The sequence below is a fragment of the Nycticebus coucang genome, chromosome X (assembly GCF_027406575.1).
Source record: "Nycticebus coucang isolate mNycCou1 chromosome X, mNycCou1.pri, whole genome shotgun sequence".
Taxonomy (NCBI): Eukaryota; Metazoa; Chordata; class Mammalia; order Primates; family Lorisidae; genus Nycticebus; species Nycticebus coucang.
The window spans coordinates 30,357,937-30,367,628 of NC_069804.1; the positions used below are offsets into that span (position 1 = coordinate 30,357,937).

Consider the following 9,692-nt stretch of genomic DNA (forward strand, 5'->3'; position numbering starts at 1 on the left):
TTTATTGGGAGGGCAGGAGTGCCTAAAAGAGGAAAAATCTATTTCTATGTTGTCTTTGTAAACTTTCATTAAATGATAATTTATAATTCATTATCTTGTGTCACTTATATTCTGCATATGGATAGCGATGTCTCATTTTCAAGACCATGCATGCAAGTTAATGTTTGAAAAGCACTTGTCTGAGTAGCCTCTCATAAGCGTTCAGTTGAATTCCATCAACCTCCTGTGTCCTAGATACTGTGTTAGAAAGCTGGGGGCAGCGACCGGGATGTAAAAGTGGCAAAAACTTGGGAATGTAATAATCATGACGGCTAACAAATTGTCACAGTGAGAACATCACATTCTTGTAGAGGTATTATGTTGGTAAGTTTGTAATTAGCATTTCTTCTCCCACACTTCCTGAGGGAATAACGAAAAAATGCAAGTGACAAAAAGCCTATATCCTTTGGACTTCACTTGCCCCACAGCCACCTCCCTCAAGTTCCACCCAGGCACAAAGATAAGTGAGTCTCCCCACACCACTATCTGCCCTTTGTGTAACTAGCTGGTTGTTTCACCAACCAGCCCAGTAACCTAAAAATCACAATTCTTTGGTCTTCGAATTTCTCATCTCTATAATAGGAGGTTTATGTTAGTGGTGTGCTGGGTCTAGGACTAAAAATGTGGAGCAAGGGAAGGGAACTGATATACACCAGCTGATACAGGATTCCCTTCACCCTTTCTTTCTCTCTCTCTCTTTTTTTTTTTTTTTGCAGTTTTTGGCCCGGGCTGGGTTTGAACTCACCACCTCCAGCATATGGGGCCAGCGCCCTACTCCTTTGAGCCACAGGCGCTGCCTCTTTTTTTCTCTCTCTCTCTCTCTCCTTCCTTCCTTCCTTTCTTGTACATTTTCCAGGACCTGGAATGCTGAGCATGAGAGGAAAACCTAGGGGTCCAACCTGAACTTTTATTCTGGCACAGTGGTTAAATCTCTGGCACCAGTACTAGCTTGCCTCAGTTTTAATCCTGGATCTGCCACCAGGACAATGTATTTGTTTCCTGTTGCTGCTGATTTTATACACACACACACACACACACACACAAACATATATATATCTCACAAATGTAGTGGCTAAGACAGTACAAATAGCACAAATTTATTATGATAATAGTTTTGGAGGCCAGATGTCTGAAATTAGGTTCATTAAGCTAAAGTCAAGGTGCCATTCCTTCTGGAAGCTCTGGGGGAAATCTTTTTTTTTTTTTTTTTTTTACCTTTTCTGTCTTCTAGAAGCTGCCTACATTTGTTGGCTTCTGGCCACATCAGTCTGACCCCTGCTTCTAACTCCTTTTAAGAACTTTGTGATTATATTGAGCCTACCCAGATAATCCAGGATAATATCTCCATCTCAAAATCCTTAACTTTATCACATTTGCAAAGGCCCTTTTATCCTGTAAGATAACTTCCCAGGTTCTGAGGATTAAGACATGGACATCTTTGGGTAGGAGGAGGGAAGGGGCATTATGCAGTCTATCACAGGAAAGATACTTGAGCTATCTGTGCCTCAGTTTCTTCGTAAGTAAAATGTATTAAATAGTCTCTGTAAGGTAATTCTAAAGCATGAGTTAATTTGTACAGTGTTTATTTATTTATTTATTTACTTTGAGACAGAGCCTCAAGCTGTCACCCTGGGTAGAGTGCCATGGAGTCACAGCTCACAGCAACCTCCAACTCCTGGGCTTAAGCAATTCTCTTGGCTCAGCCTCCCAAGGAGCTGGGACTACAGGCGCCCGCCACAACGCCCAGCTATTTTTTGGTTGTAGTTGTCATTGTTGTTTGGCAGGCCCGGGCTGGATTTGAACCTGCCAGGTCTGGTGTATGTGGCTGGTGCCTTAGCCGCTTGAGTTACAGGTGCTGAGCCTGCACAGAGTATTTAAAAGAATGGTACATGGTAAGCATTAGATGGATCAACCTTTTTTTTTTTTTAAGGTAACATGAGATAACTTCAGGGTTAGGAGGTGATACTGTACTAACACTACCATAATTCTCTCTCTTCTAGGGCAGCTCACTCTAACCCTCCATCCAGAAGCTTTTATCCCACTTTTTCTTCAGGTCCACATTTCTTGGACCAGACTGGATAGGTCACTTGGTCCACATAATATTAAATATTGACAATTTTACCTTATTGTCCATTTCATTATTTACCATTCCCAATATGCAAGCTACTATTTTGGGTTTCGTTATTGGTGCTTTAGCGTTCTTCCTGAACCCATCAGGAAGAATGAACCCATCAACTAGCCTAGCCTACCTCAATCCCTACCTTCAGATGCCAGAGCTAGTCACAAGTTTATTTTCTTCCCAACATCTGATATGATTTATTTAGTTAGTTATTTGATGCTTGTTGATTGATTCCCTCTACTAGTATAAAAGTCCATTGAGGGCAAAGAATCTGTCACTCTGTCTCTCGGCAGCTAGAACAATGTCTGAAACATAGTAGGCCCTCAAAAAATATGTATGTTGGCCAACTATCCCTTTAGAGAGAGAAAAAGGCCATAGCCGCTACTCTCAACTCAGAGGCTAAGCGTTCCCATACAGCTATCACTGCCCTGACCCTGGAGGGAAGACAACTGAGACAAACTTGTTAGACTAAGACTTTTCTGGAGGCCTATTTTGATACTCAAGAGGGCTACAAATAGTGTGGTAAAGTAACAAGAGAGTTGGGTTAACAGTCAAAAGACCTGACCTTGAATTTGGGCTCTTCTACTCTAAAGATACAACACTGAATAAGTAATTTATTTAATTTGACCCTTCTCCTTTGTGAAATAGGGACAAAATTCTATAAACTAATATTCTCATGTACACTCTGTTCTAAGTCTTTAAAAGTTTTTTTAATTTTTATCTCAATATGGCCATTGACAAAGATGTTTGCTGACCTCTCCACTACATTGAAATACAAATAAAGTAACTTAAGTACATTGAGCAAAATATTTCACATTACATTAGACTTTTCATCTATGAAAGTTTAAAAAGTGCTATAAACTAGCACTTTAATATATGTACCTTGGTCGTACATCTTCAAAGGTTTTTCTAAACTTTCTTCATCTCATCAACTGTAGTTTTTAAAATCTTAGAAACTTAAACCCATTTTCTGTGACTAAACATTCACACCTCATACATCTTTAATGCCTTTGATTTTGAAATTCAGGCATTGTCTGAAATTGAAACTTAATTGCAATGCCAAGAACCACGAATTTCTAAAATATTGGTTATAGTTCTTGTTCTTTCCCAGGAGCTGAGTCTTCTCATTTTCTTACTTGTGTTTTCCTTCAAGTTGCCATTTTCTACTTGCAACTCTGAAGGACTTTCTGGGTTCTTTGGATTGGCCATTTCTAAGGAGAGATTGCCTGCTTCACAAGTATTCATCTTTGGAAATGTCAGGAGAAAACTGACTTCATCTTTCCACTTTCCATTTTTTCCCTAAACAAATAGAGAAACAAAATCTTCCAAACATACCAGTACAGATTTTGTACAAAGTAATGCCAGCTTGCTGGTTGCTACAGGATTAGTGAAGACATAACCTTCTAAGGCAGGCGCAGGCTTTTTCATTTGATTTGTTCTGTACCTCAGACCACCGTGACAGCTAGACAAAAGGATACTTATCAGCTGCACCTGTCATGTGCTGAGTTTGTCTACAACTCAATTTGGATATTTATACTGACTCATTGTGAGATGACCTTGACCAATTGGACACCTGGTCTGCAGAATCCGTTATCTGTTCCAACTCAGGGTGGGAGTAAAGCTGCCTGCTTGTCTAAATGCAGCCTTCAACATCAAAGTAATGCAGTTTTTACTAAAGGATGTAGGAGTGAAGTACAGGTGGGATGAAGCTAGAAAAAACTGTAAAACTGACCTTTGCATAGCAAGCTGCTCTTGACCTGGAAAGGCATGGTGATCTGAAACATGATATGAATTTGCAAACTGGGCTTTAAAAAGCCAAAATGCCTTAGAATTCAGTTCCTTCTGGAAACAGGTGACAGAGAGTAACAATAGTGTCTTCCTTATTTTTCAAAGTAAATCTCAATTAAACACTATCATAGACGGATAGTAACTGATAAAACCCGAGATACAGCCTCCTTCCCTTCCCATTCCAAGACTCAGAATGTTAAAACTATAGTTCTGGAAGAACTGATAAGCTTTAGCTGCTGATTCATGAAACACCTAAAGAAAATCGAATTGTCATTATTTATGTCCTTCTAATGAGCTACAATGAATCAGCTGCCTTAGGGGTCCAATAGTTGCTTATCTGGAATTAGGACTCATTCTCACTGTAATCCTGAAATATTGTAAAATTACCTTTCCAAACTTGTCAATCACTTCTTCCAAGGAAAAACATTCATCAGATCGATTTATTTAACTGAATCTACCAATTTTGTTTATTTATTTATTTATTTATTTATTTTTATTGTTAAATCATAGCTGTGTACATTAGTGCAATCAAGGGGTACAATGTGCTGGTTTCATATACAATCTGAAATATTCTCATCAAACTGTTCAACGTAGCCTTCATGGCATTTTCTTAGTTATTGTATGTAGACATTTGTATTGTGCCTTTAGTAAGTTTTGCCTGTACCCATTCTAAGATGCACTGTAGGTGTGGCCCCACCCATTACCCTCCCTCCACCCTAACCTCCCCCCTCCCTTCCCCTTCCTTGGCCCCTTCCCCATAGTCTTGTGCTATAGTTGGGTTATAGCCTTCACGTGAATCTACCAATTTTGAATCTTCCTCCCTACCAGATGTAGATCAACTTGTATTATTAATAAATTCAAATGATCGGCAGGTTTAAATATTATTGCCCTATTTATTTGATTCATCAGTTTGAAAATCCTTACTCTATTGGTCCACAAAGGTTGTCTCCTAACGGCAATGGTAATTTTTGTTACAGACTTCCCCTGTGTTGAGTCTGGAACAGGGGTAAAATTTCTTTCCTAGGGAACTGCTTTCTTTTCCCCTCTGACTTTTCTTAGCATCTTACTCTTCACAATCACTGGATCTAGAGCCCCTGGTACATTGCCTAGCATACTGAATGCACTTAACAAACACCTGCTGAATGAAATAGTGAGTAAAAAATTTCTTCCACATTTACATACTTTTTCCCCTTTACTAGATTGCCCAACCTTTACTTCCTTCCCCTGATTGTGTGGGTTTTAACAATTTGCCAGCCCTGGTGGAAAGACTTCAAGTCCCTTCTGCCAAATACCAGCCACCTCTCTTAACCACTCTGACTTCTAATTTAATGATCTTTAAAATGAGAGTAAAGATATGTCCCATATTTATGTCACAAAGTTGTTGAATGTATGAAATGTTTTATATATTTTTTAAAAACATAAGCACTACCTCACAAAGATGAATTCTTAGAAGTAGATTTTAATTTCTTTTTTATTAATGCATAATATTTGTGCATATGTACAGGATGCAGGTGATATTTTGTTACACACACAGAAGGTGTAATGATCAGATCAGGGTAACTAGTGTATCCTTCACCTTGAGTATTTATTATGTTTATATGTTGGGTACATTTCAAATCCTTTTTTCTAGCTATTTTGAAATATACAATACCTTCCTGTTAACTATAGTCATCCTACTCTGTTATCAAACATTGGAACTTATTCCTTCAATCTAACTGAATGTTTGCATCTATTACATAGTAACTAACCTCTCTTCATCCCTAATACCACTTACATACCCTACCTGGCCTCTGCTGTCTATCATTCTGCTCTCTACCTCCACGAGATCTTAATTTCTTTAAGTAAAGTCAACAGCAGCAGACTTTGTGAAGTGATGTATTTCCCGCTTAAAACAAATTTACGCATTTGAAATTCTCTGTAAATATATATGCCAATTACATTTGAAATAAGGTATCACTACAGTCAATAATAAATAATTCAGGTCTGGAGTTAAATGTATTTACTATTAGCATCATAAACCTAATTGTTTTCTCTGAGCCCACGATGACAAATATATAAACAACAAAAAATCTTGTGAATAGAAGTAAGTGAATTTCTTTGCAGCAAACAGAAATGCTGGTAATGAAGATAATCAGCATCTTTATTTCCAAATTGATGTTTTTGCCAGGATGGGTGTGGCTGAGTTAATGAAAACAAGCTGTTTTAGTTCTCTGAAGCAGAGCATGAGACTGTATGCATTTCCTTAAGAAATTGTTTCAGGCCTTCCAATCTGCCATCTGTGGTGGAAGTCCACCAAGATGCAGATTTTTGTAAAAACCCTTACAGGGAAAACCATCACTCTCGAGGTTGAACCCTCAGATACACTAGAAAGCATAAAGGCCAAGATCCAGGATAAGAAGGAATTTCTCCTGATCAGCAAAGACTCATTTTTGCTGGCAAGCAACTGGAAGATGGATGAACTTTGTCTGACTACAACATTTGAAAGGAGTCTACTCTTCATCTTGTGTAAAGACTTCGTGGTGGTGCTAAGAAAAGGAAGAAGTCTTATACTTCCCCCAAGAAGAGTAAGCATAAGAGAAAGAAGGTTAAGATAGGTGTCCTAAAATATTACAAGGTGATGAAAAAGGCAAAATTAGTCACCTTTGTCGAAAGTCTCCTTCAGATGAGTGTGGTGCTGGAGTTTTTATGGACAGCCACTTTAGTGGACATTATTGTGGCAAATGTTCTCTAACTTCCTGCTTCAACAAACCAGAACACAAGTAATTATATACGAGTTAATAAAAAATAAGAACAAAGGAAAGGAAAGGAAAAGAAAAGAAAAGAGCAAAGGAAAGAAAAAGAAAAGAAAATTGTTCCAGGAAGCAGTGGCAAGGGTACAGGAAAAGTGAAACTAGGAAGGAGGAAAGCCAATATTATGGTACAGTACTATGACTACTGCTGTGAGCAAGAGGATTAATTCCATTAGAGAAATGTACAGAATGCTTCTCAGAATTTTCTACCCAAAGGAGGTGGCAACAACGTTTGTCCATTAGTTTCCACCTCTCAAGTATGAAGGTTGTCACCAAGGTTCCTCCAGCATTCGTGGTGTTGCAAAATACAGTCAGCATGAAAAAAGCCACAGTTTTCATGGAACTGTCCATCCATCTGAACTTGGAATCAGAGGTATTGGCAAGAAAATAGAAGGCAGAAATCAGACATCTAAGAAGCTCATGGCCAATCACCCTTAAGTCGAGGCCATGCAGTCAATCCCACTTGATAGGGATAATTGATAGACGTGATACATTAACTACACCAAGGACTCCTCTGCTGAGCTTATTCATCTTTGAAAAGTATGTTACCATTATATTCCCAAATGTCCAATTCTTTAGATAAGTAAAGTTTGGGTGGGGGAAGCAGGCAAGAATATTTGCCCAGCACTAGATAATAATTTATCCTGATTGAGCCTTTATTCAACAGTGTTAACAGCCACTCTCCTACAGATAGGCAATGAAAAAAAAACACACTGCTTTCCAGTGAAACAACAAAATTTCACCATATAGCCACAGCTTTTGCAAAATTTGGGGTTGTGGCATTACTTGTATCATGAGTGTTTTCTACATACTTTTATTAAGATTTTTCAATCCATTCAAAGGGGTTTAAGCAAAACTAGAATCTTTTTTTATTTTGGAGGAATTTCTCTTCTTTTTTTATTTCAGATTAATATGAGGGTACAAATGTTTAGGTTACATTGTTTTCATTGCTAAGGTAAAGTTCAAAGTGTAGTTGAGCCCTTCACCCAGGGAAGTGCTGAACACCCTCACATTGTGCACATTAGGTGAGATCCTGCCATTAGCCCTCCTTCCCCCTTCCCTCTCTCTCTTCTCCCCTCCCCCTAGCTAGACTATACTTGTGTTTTTCTTTAGTGTGGGTGTATAGTTGTTTATATAATGGTTTCATATTAGTATCAAGTATATTGGACGCTTATTTTTCATTCTTGAGATACTTTACTAAGAAGAATGTGTTTCAACTCCATCCAGGTAAACACAAAAGATGTAAAGTCTCCATCTTTTCTTATGGCTGAATAGTATTCCATGGTATACATATGCCACAGTTTGTTAATCCATTACTGGGTTGATGGGCACTTGGATTGCTCCCATGTCTTGGCGATTGTGAATTGAACTGCAATAAACATTCTAGTACAAATGTCCTTGTGGTTATTAGGTATTATTTTTTTCTTTGGGGTAAATACCTAGTAATGGTATTTCACAATCAAATGAAAGATTGACTTTTAGTTCTTTGAGAATTCTCCACACTTCTTTCCATAGAGGCTGTACTAGTTTGTAATCTTACCAGCAATGCAAAAGTGTTCCTTTGTCTCCACATCCACACCAGCATCTGCAGATTCAGGATTTTGTGATGTGAGCTAATCTTACTGGAGTTAGATGTTATCTCAGGGTGGTTTTGATTTGCATTTCTCTGATGATTAGGGACGATAAGCACTTTTTCATGTGTTTGTTGGCTATTCACCTGTCATCTTCACAGACGTTTCTATTCAAGTCTCTTGCCCACTTAGACATGGGGTTGTTTGCTCTTTTCTTGTTGATTAGAGTTCTCTGTAGATTCTAGTTATCAGGCCTTTGTCAGATTCATACTATGCAAATATCTTCTTCAATTTTGAAGGTTATTTGTTTGCTTTAGTTATGGTACCCATGGCTGTGCAGAAGGTTTTTAGCTTGATCAAATTCCAGTTATATATTTCTGGTGTAGCTGCAGTTGTCAAGGGGGTCTTCTTCATAAAATCTTTTCCGAGGCCAATTTTATTAAGAGTTTTCCCCACATTCTCTTCTAGAATTTTATTGTTTCATGTTTTAAATTTAAATCTTTTATCCAGCAAGAGTCAATTTTTGTCAATGGTGAGAGATATGGGTCCAATTTCAGTCTTCTACATGTGGCTAACCAGTTCTCCCAGCACCATATATTAAATAGGGATTCTTTTCCCCAGTGCATGCTTTTGTTTGAAAACCGAATCTTTATATGGGCTTCATCTTGAAGCTTGAGGCATGGCTGGATTGAGGTAATTGAACTACATTACGAGGATATGTTTCTTAAAGCCATCTGACCTCTTATTTTAAGGTGAATTATCCTTGATTCATATCCTGCAATCCATCCAACTAACCTAGCAACAGATTTTATCAATTCTAGCTTCAAAATATATCTCAGATTCAACACTTTCCCATCGCCATTGCCACTACTATCATGGCCTGGCCACCAACTTGTCTGGCCTCAACTTCTGCAATAAGTTCCTCAATGATCTCTTGCTTTCATTCATTTTATGCCTATAGCTAGTTTCCCAAATAGTGATGCCTAATAAGGTAAGTGAGACTGTGCATATCCACTGCTTAATGCCTCTGATACCTTTCTATCACACTTAGGAAAGTATAGACTTTTAGCCCCTAGACTTTAAAATCTTATAGGATCTGGCCTTCTGTCTCTCCAACTCCATCCTTCATTTACTATGACCTAGCAATGTGGCCTCCTTGATTTTCCTTAAACCTGCAACCTACCTTTTCTGGACTGTTGAGTCAATTGCAGATCAACACATGACTCATTCTTTTCACTTTGCTCAGAGACGTCCTCCATGACTTCCCTGTCTAAAACAGCACCTCTCCATGCTTCATCCTTGCTACCTGATTTATTATTCTTCTTGGCCCTAATCATTATACACATAATTTTATTAGACTATTTGTTTACTGTTGGCCTCTCCCAT

General features: G+C 38.2%; 1 pseudogene; it reads left to right on the forward strand.

Annotated features, from left to right (window-relative positions):
• The first annotated feature begins 6,243 nt into the window (after positions 1 to 6,243).
• On the forward strand, positions 6,244 to 6,709 carry LOC128578060 (ubiquitin-40S ribosomal protein S27a-like; annotated as a pseudogene).
• The last annotated feature ends 2,983 nt before the right edge of the window (positions 6,710 to 9,692 follow it).